A 21,274-nucleotide genomic window follows, 5' to 3' on the forward strand; every position below is an offset into this window, starting at 1 on the left:
TTGAAGGGGATTCCATTGGGGCACGCACAAAATCAGCCCTTGTACAGATTTGTGTCAGCCCTGCATCTCAGGAACAGAGTAGTCTCAGAAACAGCGGCACACTGTCAACCCGATGGCAGGCCCAGCAATTCAGCTCCTGACAGGTTAAAAAAGTGCTCACTGTCTGAGCAGCAAGTCAATGCAAGCCAGGAAAAACTTTCAGAGATTAGACTAGTGGCTAAACTTCAAGGAACAGAGGAAGTTATGCTGAGGAATCCACTGCTTTTTTTCTTCTTTTCTCCTTCCTGCCAGAGAACAGAAGGTTGGACCTGCAGTGCAGGCTGGCAGGGAAAACAAGAAAATGAAGGAAGCTTTCCTTTAGCTCCTTCTTATCCAAAATTATAGTATGTTCTCTCACCCAGTTTCCTTCAATACTGCTGAAAGACAAGGATCTACTCTAAAAGCAAATGTTTTGCCTTTGCCTTCTAAACAGAGGTAAAGGGTTTAACTCTTTTGAGAACCACTAACTGCAGATTCATCCCTAGGAATAAATCCTGAAGGGTTCTTTCAGTAAGAATATGTTTGCTAAGAATCAAATCACCCTATTTTGGGGAATCCTAATTTCAAATTATAATCTTGATAAACATTAAAGACTACATCCACAATTTTCATTAGTGTCTCTCCAAGCTTAAAAAAATACTTCATGTTTCTCTTGTTCAGTGGATGGACACTTAGTTCCTGTATGTCCCACCCAATCAGACAGTGAGATGCATTACAAGTGACTGAGTTCTACTAAAGGCCTTAAACTGTAAAATGCTGCTAAATTATATAAGCCTTTCAGATGCATAGGCTATTGATTACACACCAAAGTATCACAGAAATTTTTAGAACAGTTAAAAACTGGAATTCATTAATGTAGGGTTCAAACAAGTCTGACCATCACTTTTTTCATCCACTTGACCTAGAAGAAGCAATGGTTCTTCCATTAAAAATTGTTCTTGAAAATCTTCATAACTTTCACTATTCAATTTAAGCTTCTTCGACTGAATTTTTATCATACTAGAGGACATACACATTTGGAGTTGGTCTAAATGTGGCAGAACTGATTGCAAACAAAACTAATCCAAGTGTCATTGAATAATGATATACAGGAAGAGAAGATAAGCAGATAAATAAATCCTTCGGTTTTTCCTGGAGTGCTAAAGACTGCACACTCAAGGAAAGCTTCTGTTGCTTTTTAGCTAGTGGACAACCCCAGGTATGGAAAAGTGCTAAATTCATGTCCCTGTCCACAACATTCACATCTTTTTTAGGCTCATGAAGAATTCCTTGGCAATACCAGAAAGGAGAGATAAGTTCTGTTCTTTGCCAATACCATATTTAAGACCACTATAGAAAGTGCTAAAAAAATTACATGTTTCTCTTGCCTACTCTTCCAAATTTTATGGCTATTCCCTGCCTCTCTCTAAGTTCCACTGGGGCATTGCTATCTGCTGCCATATGTTTGCCAAATTGAAAGGAATATACAACTGTACTTGTATACACTGAATTAAATGACTGGCACAGCAAAGAACTTGCAGTTTGGCAATTGGACTGATCAGGGTGGGTGACAACAGGGGATGGGGATATATGTCAGAAATCCTATGTTAACCTAAAATGGTGCCTCCAAAATGCCTCGCACCAAACCAGGTAAAGGTGCAATACCATTATCAATGAAAAGTGAAGGAGAAAATGTGTGTTCTGAAACCTGATAAAGTCTCAGTAAATGTAAGGACTATCATTCTGTATCTTTGTTAAATGTAGTCTTAAAAATATTTACTAAATGGCTAACCACGAGACTAAACAAAAGCATTACCACCATTGTAAATCAAGATCAAGGCAGTTTCATGCCAGGCAGGGAGGCAGCTGATAATTTAAGAAGAGTGCTACAGATATTATGAGAGGTGAGAGATGATGACGATCCCATTGCTGCTTTTTCTTGAGATGCTGAAAATGTATTTAATAGGGTAGGATCAAATGCTGATATCTACAATACGCCTCTTGCAAGTTTTGTTTTGGATTAAAACTCAGAAACCTAATTAAAACAATTTACTTTCACCCATTAGCCTTAATCCTTATGAATGGCTTACTGTCTTCCCTGGTTATTTTACCAAGAGGCACTTGAAAATGATGTTCTCCCTCTCCTGTCCTACTTTGCACTTGACCTTGAGCCTTTGGCCATCTCCTGCATTTTTATTCTGAAAAAGTATTTGGCATCCAGAAACTACTGGTATGTGTAGGCAACATCCAGACAGCTATTACATGGCATTTTCAAAGAATAACAAAGATTTTCAGTGCACTGGTGTACCAGAATATCTAATACATCTAATAGCCAAAATTTTGTCTATTGCCTAATTCCCATTGAGATCAACTAGTGTTACGAAATTTGCTTGCTTAGGGATTTTTTTTTAAAAAGCAGTGGATTCCCAAAATTTTAAAAACATGGATTTCTTCTCTAAGTAAGAATCAGGGTATTACATAAACTATTATATTATAAACTACTATAATTTTATAGTTCAAAGAAACAAAGCTCTGCCAACTGCAGAATGAAGTTCCTAATTCTAGCATTTACCTTTAAATCTTTGATAATTTTTTCAAAGTGCAAAATACTTACAAGTAAATTTGGAGCTCAAACAAAAACGAAAAATACAGTGAATGATAAAAGCATAGAAAACAATTTAAAGGTTTCAAAACTGAGAACATCTGAACTGTAGTTCAGTCTTTCAAAAATTGGGAAGCTTATATAGAGACTTAGTTCCTCTCCACTGGCAAGCAATACAGAGTCCATCCAGTTGCTCTAAAGAAACAAAATATACTGAAAGGAGCAGAAATTCATACCTCTGGCAGGTGTAGGAACTGTTCTTTCTGTAACTGATTTACCCAGCTTCCTACTCTACATCCATCTTTAGAGAGGTTTCCAACTAAATCCATGGTAGCACACTTAACAGACATGAAATGGAGAAAGAGAAGAGGAGTCAAGTTGTCTGATATCCCTCAATCTAGGGTGATCCACAGAGTCCTTAAGGGAGGGTTATAAGTCTTCTTCCAATGCAAATTCTACTCATTCTAAAGGAGAGAAAAATTAAAGGCTTTGTCATGCCAATGCAATGCTATTTCAAAAGACAATCTTCTATCCATTACAAATCTCACCATATACTAGTGAAAGGGCTTCCTGACAACATAATTTCACCTGCTTGTGCAGAAAATACAGTTTAGATCATGAAAAAGCAACTTTTCAGTGTTGCTTTTTGGGGGCTTTTTTAGCAGCAACATTGAGGTTGTTTTTTGTCAAAGCTCCTGGCCAGTTTTCAAATTCTACAAAGTAAGTACCTACTAAATCTCACCTAGGAACAAGCAAAAGATCCAGCTGACTCGGCTTTATGACTCACTCGATGGATCTGTGCATGTCAGAGACTGTCAGCAGCTTTGGAAAGATCAGTAATCCAAGTACAGTAAGTAGCATTTCCAGCTTTTCAGAAAAACAAGACTCACTCTTTGCTAAAACTGAGAAAACTGGATGTTGTTGAAAGAAACGTCCTTGAAAAATCTTAAAACACAGAGAAAGCTAAGTAAAAAATTAAACAAAAATATTGCTGCTTCATATTTTCTTCATTATGAAGAGCTTTTATAACTTTTCACCATTCTGGGCATGTACTTTTGCCCTACCAAGCCCTCACTGCTCCTCTGCCCATCAACCATCAGCTTGGTAGCATGCACATTGTTCACTCGCATTTCTTTCTACCATTTCTCAGTTTTCAAACCTCTATAAAAAACCCTAAAACCCTACCTTGCTTGACTTATTTTTCTCTCTGTGCTAGAAAAAACACCCAGCTAAAAAAAAAAATACAAGTAAGTCTCCAGTTAAAAGCCACAGAATTCCTGAGGTTGGAAGGGATCTCCGGAGGACTTCCTGCTCAAGCAGGATCACCTCGAGCAGGTTGCCCAGGAGCTTGTCTAGCTGTGTTTCCAAGTATCTCCAAGGATAGAGACACCATAACCTCACTGGGCAATCTGTGCCAGTGTTTGAGTATCCCATAGGAAAAAAAAAAAAAAAAAAAAAGCAAAAAAAAAGCCAAGCACAAAAACAACCAACCCTCCCAACCCTGAACAACTAAATCCCTCAAACCAAAAAAAAAAAAAAAAAAAAATAATCATACCACTATTTCAAAAGCAGATGATATATTATAATATTCCTTCCACTCAAAAAGGAAAAAAAAATTAAATTTGCAAACTCTGAGTGACTAAGCCTATGTAAATATGAGTACCTAGGTGCCTGCATATATGAAAGTTTCTCCTATGTTTATTTAAGTATTTTAATAGGAAATGGTCTGTTCAGATAGAGAAATTTATCCCCAGTGCTGTCCTAGGGCAGAACAAAAATAAGACAAGAATATTTATCAGTACACATTTTAACAGATAAGGCAGGTTAAAAAACAGCGGCACACCTTATTTTCTTGAGAACAGAAACTAAAGTCTGTCCAGCTGAAATATAATATATTTAGTTTAATAACTTACTCTATTCGATATATGAATTTATATCACCATACACATTAATTTTCAAATTTTTTTGTTATGATTGGGAACAGAGATTATTTGATAACACATCTAGTGCAATGCATACAATATTATATCTAGAAACTGAATTGACACATTCCATTTTTAACAAAAGGATGAGCACAACCACAGTTTATGCTTGACATGTTTTCCTATTTGCAGCATAGGAAAAGAACAGCTTTCAACAAAGAAAAATAGGTGAAATTCTGCTCTTAAAAAGTGTCTCATCGTTTTCCTCAGTTTTTACACAAGAGTAAGAGAAGATGGCCTTTTAAAATCTCAGCTGACAGTTTGCCATCAATGCTGCAAACCCAAGGTTTGTGTTTATTGAGCATAACATCAATTTCTCTCCTCCTTAAAATCTTTACTGCTTTGGAGTTGTCCTCCTCCGCCTTCCTGAAGCCCCTGAAATACATGACTTTCCTGTGCTTTGTACAGGTTTGCATTTAGAAGATCTGAGAAAGATCACATTTCCTCAGTAGTGTCATTTCTGGGAGCTTGGCTGGAGGTTTTTCAGAAGAAAAAGAAGGCATCCAATTCCCACTGATTTTCTGTGACTCATATTCTTAGGAAAACCTCATTTCTTCCCTGTACTTTCTTACAACGACAATTTTATATACTCTGATTATCTTCTTTACCTATTGCTGCAGATAGCCCTCATTATTTGAACACCCACACTGATTTTCTGTGACCATTTGTGTCCAAAGGTTATAATAAATTTCACCTGTTCAATTCTCTGACATTTGTTGTTGCCAAAAAAGTTCAAATCTCTTTTCAGCCAGTAATAATCTTGGTGTCAGCTGCCAGGTCCTTTCCTTTGTGGACTTTTGCCCATTTAAACTAATGGTGTCTTATTTGTTTTATGATTGTTTTTTTTCTAGTAGCTGCCCTTCTGTGAAGCCTTCTCTTGGCTATGTAAGTCATACACCAATCTGGAGGACACCTGCTTTTTAGTACTTGCTGCCAGACCTATTTGAAAAGTCAAATCTCCACTAAGCACATCAAACACTCCAGTCTCACTAGATCAGAAACACTGTGAGTTGTTTAAGAATGTGGCTTGACATTATACATAATCTGGTCTAGCTGCAGGTGGCTGCCAAAAGGGGAAATCCTGCTGCCCCTACCCCCAACCTGTGAGCTGAATGCTCTCTCCCTCTCTCCAGCCCCATTTGAAAGCAAAGATCCCGAGGCCTGTGGCTGAATCAGTTCAGTGAGCTGCTCCAATGGAAAAATCCTGCCTTCCCCCATCAAGAAATGAGTGATGCTGGATGAACTGACTCCCTGGCAGCAGCACGACCTGCTAGACCTGATGTAAGGAGAATAAACTCCTGGACAGGAGTGAAAGATACAGGAGCACCTTCTGGCAAAGAAAGAGGGCATTGATTAGGAAGATTCATGCAATGGACAATATTCTGTGCTTCGAAACTCCATCCCAACTGTGGTTTTCTTAGATAGAGTAAGAGCTAAGTATCTTCAAAACGAATTCTCAGAACACTTTTTTACAAGACTATTTGTAATCTACTTCTCACAGAGAGAGTTTTATGTATTACAGAATAGTCTCAAAATGACAGATAAGGGAAATGAAGCGACCATCCTGTCCTAAGACTGTAGAATACATTTGGCAAATTGCCATAGCAGAGAAAAATATCTACATACAAATAAAAAGATGAAGGCAATGAACAGAAAATATATTAAAAAGGCAAAGCAAAAAAAGAAGCAATAAGTTATGTGAGGGAGTTATAGTGCCAGGGTCTGCACCTAGCATTTCCCAATGAAAACAATTGATTCTAGATTTGGAAGAACTAATTCTACATTAGGTGAAAAATCCATGGAATAGTTTTCATAGTAACTTTCATCTAAGGATATGAAATTGTTTGGCAAGTAGGAAGTAATTAGGATGCAGAGATGGCTTGTGTGCTTAGGGAATATTCATACACACATTCCAACGAGAAGAAATTAAACATCAACCAGAATGTGACATTCCCAAGAATATTCCCAAGAATATTCTATTAGAGAACCAAAAATAAAACTCACATCACTTGTACTGAAGTCCTATATAAATCCAAGCAATTATAAGATAGACAATATGTCAGCATACTGATTGGTGACAGGCAAAACTCCCAATTGTTTAGAAGACATTCTCCTGGACAATGACTTCATTGACTTATATGTTACATATTTTAGTTCTAGTTTGGTCCAAGAAGATGCATATAATAATGTGTGCTACAGAAAACTTGTTCAGCAAACTACTGCATGATACTAATAGAGCAGCTCTGTGGACAAAGAAAGCAAGCCTCAAGGATGAAGAAACAGGATAGAGCCTGACTTTGGCTGCTATTATAATAACTTAACCATAATAGCCACTCTAAAACTCTATTAGAAATTCCAGCAAGCAAAGGCATCTTAGCTTAGCTTTCAGTGACATGGAAGTCAAAGACAATGCTCCCATAAACTAGAAGATCAAAATCATTCAGATCTTATGACTAGCTAACAGAAAATCATGAGAAAACTCTGCCCTTTGACTCAAGAGCAAAACCAAGCTCTATGGGAAATGATGCTGATAGAGTGGGAACCAAAGTGGAACAAACTGAGGAAGCACATTATGATTTTCTCTACTGTAAGTGATGGTTCCTTACAACGCAGCCTTGACAAAACTGAAAAATGGTTGACGAGATTTAAGTGTAATGCATATCCCAAATGAGGAGAGGTGCAACCCCCAAGCAGCATCTGGTAGTAATACTGTACTGTAGCAAATACAATAACAGTAATAATAATTTACATTGCTATATACTCCCCTTCAAGGCATCTGAAACTAGCTACTGTCAGAGAACAGATGTAGGACTAAATGGCACGTGTCCAATATAGATGAAAAACCTGATTCCTGACTGCTACATTTACATGAGGGGAAAGAAAAAAAAACCCAAAGCAACAAATAATAAGAAGAAATGACTGCTCTTTCTTTTCAGAGAAACAGCTTTTAACTGTAATATTTATGTGAGTATAGGCAGACCCCAGTAATTTATACTAGGACCTCATTATCAAAAGCCTAAATTGCACAGAACAGTGAAGTTAAGCTTGCAGATCACCTCCAACTTCTCTGAGTTGGTCTTTAGCGTGACTTAGGTGAAAATATCCCAAGAGCTGCTCTAGCTTTTATCAGCTGTCAATCACTTCAGAAATCACTGTTGAGAATTTCAGAATTCAAATAATTTCTCCATGCCCTTCATGCTTCACTCACAGAAGGCAGGTGCAGTCACGATATTCTGAAAAATATTTTGCTCATACAAAAATGCTTCCAAGGAAGGATCTAAAGCTACTGAATGTGTAACCACTTTATGTCACTGAAGCTGTTCTTAGTGACACAAGCCACTATGTGACTTTCCAGGGAAAAAGAAACCTTTTTCCCTGAAAATTGTTGAAGAAGAGAAAATTGTTGCTTTCAGTCAAAAAAGCTCAGAGTCAAGACTACAACTTGCAATGCAGAACTCCTAGAGTACTAACACAATCCTCATAAGTCAAAAAAAAAAGAAGAGGCTGTCTTCACAAGAGAGAGAAAAACATCCCAAGTCTGTACCATTTGATTTATACTTGCAAAGGAAAGTTGAGCCAATTCTATGCGTAAACAGGGGCTGAGCTGATGCGTTGCTTTTCTCCTCTTCCATTCTGGGAAATGACTGTGGGTGATCCCTCTTCTTTCTTTACCTCCCACTGTCTCTTCCTCCTCCACCAGAAAAAGGAATTAAAGAAAAAAAAAAAAGGAGAAAAAGATCTGTTTGCCAGTAGCCAGTGTGAATACCAGCTGAAACACCTGCACGCCAGACACATCCAGCTGTCCTCTGCCCTGCCTCTTGCTGACAAGGCATCTGTGCTGCACACCACACACACCAGTTTGCTTGCTGTAGGTAAGGAGAATTTTAGGATTATTATTCCCACTGCTCTTGCAGTTCTCCATACCATCCCCCATAGCCTGCAGAGGGGAACTTCCCCACAATGTACAGCAGCCCAGCAAATATGCTTGGTATAACCTAAAGCAATGGCTTTTCAAATTCTCTTATGGTACAATCACCACATCATTCCAGTCTTGGGTTACAGGGCAGCATGAAGACAGAGCCCTCCTCTAGGCAGGAAATACAGACGTTTATAAGGTTAAAACCAGGCCTAATCCTCTACTGCAGGACCTCCTCACTCCATTTTCACAAATTGCTGTGCTTAGATAACAGCATCACTTCTCATTTCTTCACATATTTTCTTCCTGGTTGTGCAAGAAACAGGAATAAACTGAGCACAGCAGGAAGTCTTCCACCTTGAGAATTCAACCCTTATTTCAGACATCCCAGAAAACTGGACAGGAAGGATAAACTTCCAACCAGAGTCAAGCAAAAATTTCAAACCTCTGTGCCTTAAGATTATGAAATAGAACTGTATGAATAACTTCTTTCAGTTCTTGTCTAAAGGAAAAAAAGATTTTTAAAAACTGTTTCAGTTTAACAAATTATTTTCAGGGGTTTCATCTGACAAGATACAAACGATATTTTGTAATTCATTAAAACAAAAGAAGTGCTATACACAGGAAAGATTGTTTCAAAATGCAAAACCAAAATACATTCTTTTAAAAATGTAAAATTAGTATATCTAGCCTTTTTCACCTACTTTTTTTTCAGCAAATAATTCACCATATTTTCCTATGTATGTAGTCTTTCAAGTGCTGCCCACACTTAACTTTCTGCAAAAAGAAACGTTGCATGACATTCGTTTCCCCAAAAACATTTATAAGTGAAAATGGCCTGAATTTCAAAACTGCAAAACACTTGCAGTACTCTTTCACTTAAATTACTTCTGTTTTGTGGGTTCTGAGCATGTATAGAAACTGATGCCTGTGTGCAGAAATACAATGTAAGCTCTTACCATTTGTCATCTAGATTTTAAAATTTTGGTAACAAGTCAAAAATCTGCAAGACTGCAAGACCAAATGCAAAGACATACATATATAGTATTGTTATTTACATAAAATCAGTTAAATTTTAATTTTTCCCATTTTCCAAAACTTAGTGACAAAAAATGGCGACTTTTACCTTGTCAGATATTTGATACTAAAAGAACATAATACATTTTATACTTGATTTTTTTCTTTTCTTTCTCACGTGCTCTCAATAACTTCACTAAATACTAGCAACAAATCTTGCTTTTAATTATGCTGAAGTTATTGTTGTTGGAGCTGACCAAGATCAAACTGCGGAAAGACAGAATGAATCTGGAACATCAGTTCCTAGAGCTCTGTATTTTTTCCGCTCATTCTCTTGAATATTTAGTTTCTAAGAGGTGTGTTCACCATTTTCAGATAACAAAGAACATTTTTCAGAAAACAAACAAAACCATTAGCAAAGTGTTTGTGATTAAATTTTAAGGCTCCACTGGGTTTCATACATGGCATGAAGAAGGATATTAGTGCTGGGAAAGCAGAATTTCTAAAAGCTTTTTAAAGGCTACAAAATACAATTTTTTCTCTCAGTATAGGTAGTGATAGTGGGTTTATTTTTTAATATACCCGTGTGAAGACAGTTAGGTGTCAGTAGGAAAATAGATACAGAGCACTTTAACCTGCCCTTAAAAGTCAAAAAATCAAGTAAAAGTAGTGGCAGTGCTGCCATGATAAAACAGATGATTTCAGTTTCTTCCCAAAAAGAATTTGTGGTTCTGCCATTCTCTTGAGCAAAGACAAGGGCAGACTCCTAATTTAGCCCAGAGTTTCACCCTTTTAATCAGAACTAGTACTGTAACTGGTCTCAAGCAATGATGCTCAAAAGTTGTCCAAACCTGTTTTCCTTTAGAGTTCTAAGCAATACATGAAGAAAAATATTGTTAGAAAGTCATGTTAACATGAAGAAAAGTAGGAGATGGGAAAATGTAAACAATAAGCCCCGTAAAACTCACGAACAAACCAGGACATTTTGAATTGCTCTTTGGTAACTGATGAAAAAAAGTGTTATGAGGCAAATCCTTCACTGGGTCACTCACTGGGGAGACTGGTAAAAATAAATTGCACAGCTCTAATTTTCCTAGCAGCTTCCATGCTATTCTTTGAAACTGAGTAAGAAACCCTTGGCCTAATCCCAAGAGCCAATCTATAGTAAATAGTGCACACTTAATGCCTAAGTTCCTTTTTAGCACCATTCAGACAGTGACTTCAGCCACACAGCTTAGTCATAGCAGACATTTTTGTGGTGAAAGCATTAAACCCACATGCAGCTCTCTTTCTGTGGCCACTGGGGGTCATGCTCCTTTCCCATTAGCTGAATAAATCATAAAGTCTGCACAGACCACACAAGAAGCAAGGCTAGCAAGCCACAGGCAGTGCCTACAGCCTGCTATTTCTTTTCAGAATTTAAAAAAAAAAAAAAAAAAGGAAGAAAAGAAAAACAGGAGAGAAACACAGCAAAACAGCCTAGCTTTAAGAAATTATTTGCTTTTCTAAAAAAATTTGATCTCTTTGAAGTCCACAGAGATTTGTTTGTTTGTTTGTCTTTTAACCCAAGCAGCTACAGCAAAGAAGAAAAGCAGAGAAAAATAAAAAGAGTGGCAGGCAATTCTTTTGTCCTATGCTGCAACAGCAGAAGGTACAAAATCCTGCTGGTCTGTTAAATAATAGAGGCTGTCATACAATATAGAACCTTATCAGATACCCCGAGAAATCAAAATAGTTGTTGATAAATAATATATAATATAGCACTGAACAAGGAATCAAAATAGTGCACGATAGTTTTCACATCAAATGATTTATTCTGCCAAAGAAAATGACAGTAACTGAGCAAGGTCTGGAAGTCTAGAGGTTGGTTCAAGCTCCCATCAATCAGAAAACAAGATAAGAAGGAATTTTAAACATAGCCATTAGCATGCAACTAATGAACATGGAGAAGATATGCACAGCTCATTATGCTAAGGAGTGTTCCTTTAAAATGTACCAAACTCTGAAATAGTTTAAAAAGTGCACTGAACTTTAGCGAGACTTCACATAACAGCTTGATTGGCAACTCGAACATGCCCTGCTTCTCAAAGCCCCCCGGTGGGGCGGGCAGGGGGAGCGGCTGGGAGAGCAGCTTTTCAAACCATGTTCTTGTTCCATGATCCCGTCTAGATCATTTGGACATGCAGTGTTTAGAAAATAACATTTACATGCTTCACTGTCTACATGCTGAAAAACTGTGCTGAGTGGGGAGGACAGCTGAATCAGGGATCGCTGGGTCTATTTACGCACTGTCAGCTGAACTTTTGTTCCCTATCCTTTTTTGGGTTGGCATTTTTGGTGCAATCTAAGGTATTTTTCAGCACAATAAAAAACTCCAAAAACACAAAAAAACACCAGTGAAGAAAAATATAAAAACAAACCTAAAAAGCTGAAGGACAAGAGAACAAAAAAAAAAGGAAATAAAAGAAAGTAAGCTAGGGTCAGATAGGCGTAGCCCAGAGTTTAGAAAGCTCTTTCAATCATCTCTACCAGTAATCCTATATCCTTACCTGCAATATAACTTACTCTTGAGCTATTATAGTCCTCCTGAGCAAAGACAGATAATCATGTTGAATTGTGACAAATTATACGGTGGTTTTGAGATGTGAGCAAGCACTCACAGGGGAGTAGGGCAAGACCACTTAAATCCATTTCATTTGTGACTTAATATTGTGGGTTAAAACTTATGTGACCTTTGCCAAAGACATCTCATATATGTGCAGGAGAAATATCAAATCCCAAGTCTCAAAAGATTCCCAGCAATAAGATATACAGTTTCTGACAGGTCACCCAAGGCACGGCCTGAATTTTATCATGGAATTCTTACTGATGGATTAAGTACCACTTTAACCAGAAAAACAATAAATAAAAATCCCTCAGTGGAAAAATGTAGAACTGTGTAAAATTTAAGATTTCCCTCATTCCAGTGGAACAGCCAGCTTTTAACATCTTTATACGTGTGTTTTCCCCACCAGCAAAAGACATTCTTAGAGCTCATACAGAGTATGCTCCCTGAAACTGGAGCACTCAAAAGATCTCTAATACTTGAGATTTCTAACTGATGCAGTTACCAAAAGAAGCTGCATGAAGCACAGCTCCTTTTTGGCCTTTATAAGCCAATTTTTTAACCTTTTCCTTAGGCAGAATTTATGTTGATCTCACCAGGAGATTTGCTCAAGTGAGGACAGCAATACTAGACTCCACACTAGCAGCAAGAACCAAGGATACCACTCCAACGATTTTAAAATTAAAACCATATAAAAATATACTTGCTTTGTCCAAATGTGTATGAACATTAGCAACATAAAGCATTTCATAGGCCTGCTTAACACAAGGACAGCTACAGATTCAAACGTGGCTACTTTCAAAGCACCCTCGCTCGTAATGAACAAACACAATGCAGACATTGTGAGGCCAAATTCTCTCTCCAGAATCTGGCATGGGTACACGCTCTCCAGAATCTGGCATGAGCCCAGGCTAGGGTAATGCAATATCTGTAAGGGAAGGGAAGAAAGGCTTTCTCAAGGCAAGGAGAAGGGAGCCTAAAAGGTTCAGGTGAGGGACAAAAGGGCAATCTTCCCCTCTCACTTTTCCCTCACTGCCTGATGTCCTAATCATAGTTCAAAGCTTTCAACTGAGTTTAGCTCTGCCATTCCCAGAATAGAGAAATGTTCATGTATTTTTGCTCTTCTGAAAAAAAGTAAAAGGAGTAGCAAAATGGTTTAATCCTTAAACAGCTATCAACAGCGTAGTACGAGGCCTCTTCCCCAAATGTACTGATGAGGAAATGATACAGGGTTACAATACACAACAGCCAGAACAAGCACATTGTTTTCCATTGTATACCATTACTTCTACCTTTGCAAAGGAACCTAAGATTCAGGATGTTTAAATGAAAGAACAGTATCTGACAACCTATCCTCCACCGGTGTCTTTTGTACCAATGAGTACCAGCAACAGTAAAATTCAAATCATAGAAATCCTAAGAGTCAGAAGCTTTCCTGAGCAAACACAGGGGTCTTCCATCTTCGCTGAGCAAATTCCAGGAACAGCACAAGAGCATAAGTCACATTTTTATGTAGTGCAAACCAACCAACGCAATACAATTTATAAAAAATGTGAGCACCTCCCATGCCAGTAAAGATTTAGAAAGAGCTGGGGCTGCACAGCTTGGAGAAGAAAGAGAAGGTGAAGGGGGTGGGTGGGAGTGTTTTATCAATGTATATAAATACCTGCTGGGAGGGTGTGTAGAAGATAAAACAAGACTCTTTATATTGGTGTCCAGTGAAAGGACAATGCACGACGTTCCCTCTGAACCTCAGGTTTAACTGTGACTGAGCACGGGCACAGGCTGAGAGGCTGTGGAGTCTCTTCCTTGGAGATACTCAGGAGATGTCAGGAGAGGGTCCTGGCTCCAGGTGTCCCTACTTGAGCCCTGACTTGGAACAGGTGCCCTCCAGAGGCCCCTTCCAGCATCAACCATTCTGTGATTATGTGATTGACTTCAAAAAACCTGAAATTGTCAAATTTGAAGGTTGAATCTGTGATACTAAATACCTTTCCACTTTCAGGCCACAAATTTTAGACAAAACCACAATATTACTAATTGTACTGAAGAAATATGAAAGAGTGCACTTTTACTTGTTGCATGACTTGGATAAGTCAGTCATTAAGGGTTCATGTTTTCTGTATTTTTAAATAATAGATTAACAGAGTGTTTATTTATAACAACACTGTGAAAAACAGTTTACACTGCAACAACACTTCAATATAAGAAAAGTGTTGCTCACTCTATAACTCTGTATTAAGTGTGATGAGGTGTCCACTAAGTCTCAAGTACTCTGGACTACTACTATCACTATTTTCCAACATGCACAAGCACACACATAGAGCATAGCCCCTCTTTCCAGAAAAGTTCTTCCAAAAATCCAAGAGTAAAGCTAGGGATGTGGTTACGATGAGATAGTACCAGCCACTCATGTTTTAAAGATACCCTGTGATACCCAAGATAAGGAATATCTCATGCTAACCAGGTTCTCTGTTGTGCCTAATTAAGTAATTACTCTTTTGCCACCTTCCTCTGCATCTTCACTGCTCCTTAACATTACAACAATACAAATTTTTTTTTCTCTTACTCTTGTTGATCTCAGGATTTTACTAACTGGTAGTTAGGAAAACTATTAGAAGTATGCTACTCACAATACTATAGGTAGGTCTGCTCACCAGTTAAAGGTGTATTCTTTCATTATTGCATAATGAAACTATTTAGAACTGATGGGCAATATCCACAGATCATGTGCACAGTGCTTCCACTGATTTAACAAGAAATTACTGTGGACATAAGGAGCACTTAGAACTGTGACATTTGCCTACATCCCATCAGTTAAGATTAAATCTTAAAATTTATTATCACGATGAGTGATTATTTTATAGTCTTGAATCCAAACGCTACTGGAGCTATATAAAGTGGCTCATACTTTGGTATGCAACAGTAGATTAAGACTTGTTAAAATAAAACTAAATTTGGCTACGTTAGATAGTTTTCAAAAGGTAGAAAGTGTTAAGTTCTTTAAAAATGTTCCTTCAAAAATGGATTACAATTGGATTCATTGTGTTTCTAAGAATACTGCCATAGACCAGATTCAGACACTGTTGTTCAAAAGCAAAAGGTATTTATACGAATATCCCTAATTTGGAAAATGCTTATACTAAAACTGCTTATTGAAAGGACAGTAGATTGCTCTTTTTAAGTGCCAAAATTAAAATACTGTATCAGTTAGTCAAATATTTTGCCAGGGAAAAACTACATGAAATAAGCCATCACCCTGAAATGACTATAAGAATTTCTGTTGGTGTAAAACACACTTATCTAACTCTTTATTTATCAATGGGGGTAATTCCACAAACTTAAGAGAAAGTTTCAGCTCTGTCCTTCTTTGAATTGTTGTCCCCTTTCCCATTGAAAATCACTTTACTTAGAATGATGTACATTTTGAACTTAGGAATATATTTGTAAAACTGGTAGTTGCGGTAATAAGATGAGGTTTACATGTCTGTCCACATCAGCACCATGTACTCAAGATGGATTTCAGCTGCCAAAAAGGTCAATCCAAACTGCTTGCACAAACCTGTCTTTATGCTCCTGTTTATTATGCTCCCATGTAGTCGATGTCTCGTGCACTAAAACAGTGCAGCCATATGTCAACATCTCTCTGGTGGTTCCCAATGTTCTAAACAAGAGCAAGGGTGCACTGAACCTCCCATGTAAACTTTATACAACAGATTCAGCAGAACTGTAATTATTTACAAAATGATGGCATGAGAAATCTCTGGATTTATATCTCACTTTAAAGTAACAGGGATTGTGTCCACATAATTCTGGAGCTCATGGTAGGTTTCTAATTCACTTTCTTATTTTTGGTATGGTAAGATACAACTCAGCATTCTTTAAAAATAAATGTCCCTAATTTTTTAAGTTATTAATAACTTTCTAAAAGAGCACTTCGCTCTCTATTTTTCTTCTCTTTCCTCTGTTTCTTTTTTCTTTTAATAAAGGCCCTGTATTTCATTACAGATGAACCTGTATGTTGAGTAATTGGCACTACATGACACTTGTGTCTTGGCTTCCAGTTATTACCTGAGTAGAAAGGAGTAAATAAACAAGGGAAGCACAGAATTCACTCAGCTGCAGAGGATAACTGCAAAGAATTGTTTGTAGGTAAATTCTACTGAACTCCACTTTTGAGCTTCTCTCAAAGCCTGACAGGTTTGTCACTACGTAAGGTCCTCAGCTGACAGACAAATGACTGTGTCTTTTCCATCACTCTTTGCAGACAAATGGAACAGGACTGCAACGACAGTCAGGTCTACCTGAAACAAAGTGCACTCAGGGATTCTGACCAACTGATACCAGCTCTACAGGGCTATCTCTCACCAATCCTCCCTGAAATTTGCATCCCTCTCTCAGTCTTCTTCCTTCTTACTTTTACAGTCTTCTTTTAAATACTTTTTCTCGCCCCTCAAACACTACATGTACAATGAATCAAGCTGCTTCTGTAAGATCAGACTAAGTGACTAAGTACATATGACACCTTGGTTTTTAACTTAGTAGCCACAATGTTTATGAACATTTGCATCAACTGCTTTTCATCTGCTTTAACATTTTCATATGCAATTAATACACATTAAGGTATTCCTACATAGTGCATATTGAATTACCTTTGCTCCACGTAGAAAAGCATTCAGTTGTTTTTGTTGCAAAGATAATATATAATGAAATAATAATGATTATTTGTAATACAGTGTTGCTTGTCTTAGGATCTCCAATGATTGAGTATAATGAAGTATTTATTATTTCTATTTCAGAGCAAGCAAACAGTGTTAAATGTCTTCTCCAGAATCCAGGGCTTATGGTCCTCTGCTCCAGCCACTCTTACTACAGTTTGTTATTTCTCTATGCTGGTGGGCCTCTTGCCTGAGTTTAAGACAGTTAAATAATGTAATTAAACAATTAAGATGATTGTCCCTAAATGATCAATTAAGACAGAATTCTAAACATGCTTCCTCATTTGGAATTTAGCCTACTTTCTATCTCTCTCTGTGTATCAGAGACAAGGCAGCTAGGCTAAATTCAGAAATCACTGCACTTCTTATATTATGTGGTTTATCCTAAGCTTACATGAGTGCTATGTGGTGAGTCATTCTATTTTAGGGAAAACGTACATCTATACAGCCAATCAATGCAGCCAGCAGCTGCATGGACTTAACATGAAGAAAAGACACATATATATGTTACTTTCTTCAATATCTGGCAGATACAACAAGTGAGTTCTAGAGTTGAAATGAATGTCCATGTTAAATTTGCTGAAGTAACCTTCACATGCTTACTTAGAACAATTTTTTGTTAATTAGACTGGAACTGGAACAACAAAAACCGAAGCCAGTGATAGCACACTTACCACACCTGTATTTAAATAATTACCAGGCAGAACTGAGCTGATAGAAATAGAGAGGCTACAGGGATTTTGTGATATGTAAATAAAACTGGCATGCCTAAAACATGCTTCATCTCTAACTGCAGATATTGTAATTTAATTTTAAAGGAATAATATTTAAATAAAAGATTACCCACTTAAACAAGTTTTCTCTCCAAGACTCCCTCTCAGTTTTAAGTCACTCTGTTTAGATCCTTTGCAGAACTGGTGTCTTTCTTTACTACTTTCAATCTGTATCATAAACATTCAGTGTTATTACAGACATCATGGTATCAAACTCCAGATAGTCTGATGTTTTAGGGGAAAAAATTAGACTATTTAAAGTGATTATAACTTTCCACTTGATAGTTTAACATTCTACAATCATTACTGAGTCTGCAGGCACTGTTAACCTGTTCTGGTGAGACAAACATGTCTTTTCTAATGTTTACTGAGATATTGTAAATTACTTAACGTGCAGCAGAGTACATTTTTCTCAGTTAATCTAGATCTGATCCCTGAGGGGCTATTTATTACATATGTATACAACCTGTCTGTAGAAGTGAAGTTAATGTAATATGACACAAGTAGCACACATTGTTTAAATGTGCTCCAGAAAGTTAGCAAATTTAGTTAAAAGAATACTTACATGCTCTTCTGCCTGGAAAACAATGAGGAAAAGGGTTCTAAATATTAAACACTGCTGTTCACTGTAGGTGGCCAATTAATACACTGTATCCAAGCTGGAACAAATCCTTCAAATATATACATAAAGCATATAATCTCTTATCTGCTTAGGCATGATCAAATTTTTAACAAATCCTAGTAACTTCAAACACAGCTTTAATGGGATGTAGTACTAAAACATGCAAAGTAAAGAGCAGAGTTTTTAAGAACATAATCTGTTTTAGAATGTTTCAAGAGAACTGCTTTGAAATGCAATTATAATCTTAACACATGAGTAAATGTGTGCTATCTTGCACAATTAAGTAACATGAATTAATATACATAGAAAGAGATACTCTGTTGTTCTTAACACCTATCACAAATTGAAAATGAGGGTTTACATCTCAAGATACAGAAGTATCTTGAGATGGTTCTAAAGGGTAGCAATGTTTAACACAGGAGCACGTTTATGGCTACAATCTTGGTCCCTGTAAATGTTTTATTTGATGATGAGAGAGAGAGTTACTTGAGAGAGAATCCTAGCAAGATTTTACAACTATTCTGTGCCCTGATAAATAGTTGGAATATATTTTAAGAGCATCTATCTGACTTTTGCATCTTTATCTCACTACCCTAAAATTAACACAATGCATCTCTTTCTCAGGGTGCAAAAAGCTCAGAGTAGGAGTTGCTGATCCCCAGACAGTCTCAGCTTTCCCTTACACGTATGGTGAAGACACTTATTCCAAAAGCTGGGCTTCCAGTTTCCTTCTTGTATGCAGAAAATGAGTTTTTCACACTGGCTTGGTCCCGTTTTGCTCTGGTTTACAGTTCACTTGTCTGCATGACTGACAAATGAGACATACTTTGAAAACAGCAATATGGCTTTAGAATTGGTTCTATTACCTTGAAGACCAAGTGCAAACTGTTTCAGGTCATAGAACCATTTAGGTTGGAAAAGACCTTTAAGAAGCTCAGTATGTTTTGTACAGAGGTACAACTCAGACTAACTGCTTCTCATTCGGAGACAAAAATTAGCACCTGATAATTTAAATTTCCCATCTTTTCCCAAAATATGTTGCGATTCCCGATTAGGAGAAGAAATAGCCCGTATGCTTGTGATGCAAGTCGTGTACTCTAATACAGTAAGCAAACCACTAGACTATTTACAGACCACCCTGTTAAAGAACTTCAGTGAACTCTGTGAAGATGCTCTTTACAGTGCTTTGATGTTAAAAGGAAAAGGATTTTTGCCATATATGGTAACTGTGCAAGGTGTGATTTTGATCTTTATTCAGTGAACAGTCACAGTCAGACACAAAGAAAGATGCAGAAATACAATTGAAAATTCAGGTAGAATTTAAGCTATCATGAAAAGGCTATTCAACTCCCACCAAATATAATCAAACTCTAAAAGCACCTCAGTTTTCATTTTTTAGAGTCCTGAGTGCCTTCATTGCTGCTTTCATGCCTGCCTCTAAACATATTCAGTTACCACAGAGCAGAGCAGCTCATCAGACCGTAATTCCTGCCTAACCATGAGCATCCCAAGGATCTCTGACCAGGCAGTTTGTAGACATTTGAGATCAGGTTCCAAAACCAATGCAATAGTAACTACAGCTTCTGGGTTTTTTAGATATGGCAAAGGGTTAGATTACCACTACTTTTTATTATTAGTCTAGCACTTGCACTATCCTCTGCCTTAAAGAATTGAAACCCTTTGCAAAAGAAGTTACCACTGCAGGCTGGAAAAGAAATGGATGTGTATGCATGAAGAGCAGTTAGAATCATTGTGCTGAAGCTGTTTTGGGAAAATCACGGTTTGAAGGTTTCTGTTCTAAGACTAAAACAAACCAGGAAAAGGTGTGGAACTGGAGTTTTGTCTCATGCTTCAAGAACATTATTTATAATTTGTAGGGAAAAAAATTAGTCAGTCCATAAACAGATGATTCTAGCACTGCTAAGCTGGTAAGCTCCTGGGTCTCTTGCTGCTAGCAGGAAGGCTTCATCACCAAGTCTGACAACACTGTCCATATTTGCTCCAAGGAATTCATCTGTAGTGGTCAAGACTCAAGGGAAGAGTTTGTGTCCCTTAATCCCTCTGAGACAATTACGGCCTCTACTAATCACAGCAGAGGAAAAGTTTGAGTCCTCTAAAATGGAAGAAGGACTCTACTTGGCATGCACAGTGTGTGAGCACTAATAATAGACATCTTAATTGTTTTGGAGGTTGTCATGGCCACTGGAAAATTTAGAAAAAAACAATAACAAAAGAACCCCAACAAAACCAACAAAAACACAACAAACCAAACATCAAAGAATGTCTGAAACTTATGTTATTCTTGAAGTTATACTGGGAGAGGGACTTCTGCTGCTCTAACAGAACCAAGTGCTTACCTCTCAAACATCTTATGGCAGGATTCAACACGCACCTCTGCCTTCACCCCTCTCCACTGAATAACTAGATGCTCAGTGGTTCTGGTGCCTTCCAAGGCCTTTCTCTCTCTATAAATCATATTACCACTTCAAGTCTACTGTGCTGGCCACAAGCACAACATGAGAATGGCAGGATGGAGCAGTGAGCTCCAGCCCATAGTGTGGAATGACATTACTTGTACCTTAGTATCTGTGTGTTTGCAGAAACATAGAATATCCTGGTTATATTTGCAAGTGCCAAGCTAGCATTTACTGTACATTCCCTGGTTTCAGCCCTACTTCAAGGTCCTTCGTAATGAATAGCATCCTCAGTAGGAGAGGAATAAGAACTTAAATTGAAGCTAGTTGTTTCCTTTTCCAATTAATAAGTAAGATGTTTTCATTTTTAAATTAAGTTTGCTAGAAAGATTATACTATTTCTTCCACTTTTACTATACCACATGCTGATTTGAACTATATTTATTACAAACCTGATTTATGTAGTTTCTACATCTACAATAGCTCTCATTCTAAAGGAAATAATGGGGATGTCAAGTATCCAAACAGAAGTAATTCCTTTTGTAGTCAGTATAAAGCAGGGGAAACAAAGAACTCTGCTGTAATCTGTACTAGTTTGGAAATGCCT

This window comes from Corvus moneduloides, chromosome 5, assembly GCF_009650955.1.
Source record: "Corvus moneduloides isolate bCorMon1 chromosome 5, bCorMon1.pri, whole genome shotgun sequence".
Lineage (NCBI taxonomy): Eukaryota > Metazoa > Chordata > Aves > Passeriformes > Corvidae > Corvus > Corvus moneduloides.